The following is a 2,328-nucleotide window of genomic DNA, read 5'->3' on the forward strand; positions in this document are numbered from 1 at the left end:
GTTACCAACCAGTTGCTGATATATTCTTCAACATCCAGATTAGCGAGAGCTTGTTGAATTGCAGAAGTATTTACGTTATTGAAGGCACCTTCTATGTCTAAGAAGGCTTCCATAGTGTATTGTTTGAATTCGAGGGATCTTTCTATAACTCTTAGTCTAGTCTATAGTCTAGTCTATAGTCTAGTCTATGGTCTAGTCTATGCTCTAGTGTATGGTCTAGTCTATGGTCACTTTAGGCCCAGCCATATATAAATTAAGTGTGCAAAATGTCCATGTTATTTTGTATGATTATAAATTACTGTCTTTTAACGCACCAAAACCAATTTGCGCTTATTTTTATTTGATGCTCTTTTTCAAAATTATTGAAAACTTTCGGTCGCCTTAAAAGTTTTTGAAATGTACTAGTTTTTATAAAAAGTTTCTCTCTTGGCAAAGTCTTAAGATCTATTTTGTTTAAACAAACAGTTTATTTATACTCCACAGAAAAGCACTGCCAGCAATATTCTTCAAAATAAAAGAAAAATAAATCAAACTTTTTATCTCATCCACTGACAGTTTTTACTTTTGTCCTCAATAGTATCTTTTTGCAACGAAAGTAATACTTAATCAGTTGATAGCAAAAGAAAAATTTACAATGTTGTTCTTTAGTATTTGTACTCATTTGTTCAAAAGTTTCATTTGTTTGCCGATATAAATAAGCAAACAAATCTGCTGCACCTTGGCCAAATGAAAGAAACTAATTAAAGTTTTCCTTTAGCAAGGTAAAGTAAAAGGAATGACTGTTAAAAAAAAACTTTTTCTTTTAATAGCACAATACATTTTAAATTAATACCATAGTTTTCTTTGTAAATAAAATAACTTTTGCAGTCTTTCTCTTGGAGGCAAATTAAAGTCTTTTATGACAATCTAAAATATTTTCTTTGAGTTTAAAATTTTGTATAAAAAAAAAAGTTTTTCTTTATTATTTTTGTAGCAAATTTTCTTTATAGCAGAAACATTTGTATTACAGTTTCTTTACAGTACAGATTTTTTGCAGGCAAAAATAGTTGTCGCACAGTTACCTTGTTCATTTGTCTGTTGGTTTCTTTAAAATGTACAATTGTAATTTAAAAACTAATAAAATTTTTCCTACAATTTAGTTTATTTTAATATACTTATCTAATTTCCTGCCTTGAAAGGCCATATGTCCTTCATTATAAAAATACTTATCTACGATTTTAACAGTTAATTATTATAACTTAAAATAAATTTTAAATAACCGTTTGCGTCCATTTGCTTAATTAACAAAGTCCATTTAAATTAATTACAATTACTTTTAAAATGTTTCCTAGTTTTGTCTATACAACAAGTCAACGACCCTCCAAGTGAAAATATGTATTTCTTTAAAAGACTCAAAACATGGAAGACAATTATCAACTTTGTTCGACACAAACATACAAATTTAATAGACAATTTAAATTAATATTTTCCTTAAGTAACTAACGTCTTTTAAATTTATCTAGCATATAAAAAAGCCCTTAGTTTTCTGAAAAAATTTGTTTTTTGCACACAATTATATAAATGTCCTTAAGCCAGTGTAGATTACCTAGTGGTACCATCATCGCCATCATCATCATTAACAATTTCTTTTTTATATATTTTTCCCGTTAATTTGTAAGTTCTTTTAACACAAATTCACTTAATTACCTCCGAACGTAAGCTCATTTTCTGTTACTTACCTTTATCTTTATTTTTACGTTGTTCCTTGGCAGTCTTGTCCTTGGATTTGCCTGGTTTGCAGTTTTTCTTAATAACACGTGTTGCTTCACACGATGGATCGCTGGTTGCCTTCAATTTATCAGCCCGTGTCATTTGACCAGTAGCACATTCAGACCAGGAGCCCTTCTCGTAACGGCATGCTGGAAAATTGTAAAAAGAAAATTGATTAAATATTTAATGTACATAATATCTTTGGAATTAATGATGAAAATTTAATGAATTGCCAGAATATTTTCTCTTTATTATTGCCTTCTTAATTAAAACGCTTATTTGAAATCTGTAAGTTAAAGTTTCAACTTAAAGAAAAAGTGTTTTCCCAAGATTAACCAAGATTAAAATGTCTAGTTTGTAGTCTAGTCTATAGTATAGTCTGTAGTCTAGTCTATAGTCTAGTCTGTAGTCTAGTCTATAGTTAAGTCTATAGTCTAGTCTATAGTTAAGTCTATAGTGTAGTCTATAGTGTAGTCTATAGTCTAGTCTATAGTCTAGTCTATAGTCTAGTCTATAGTCTAGTCTATAGTCTAGTCTAAAGTCTAGTCTAGTCTAGTCTATAGTCTAGTCTATAGTCTA

This window comes from Lucilia cuprina, chromosome 5, assembly GCF_022045245.1.
Source record: "Lucilia cuprina isolate Lc7/37 chromosome 5, ASM2204524v1, whole genome shotgun sequence".
In the NCBI taxonomy this organism is placed as follows: Eukaryota; Metazoa; Arthropoda; class Insecta; order Diptera; family Calliphoridae; genus Lucilia; species Lucilia cuprina.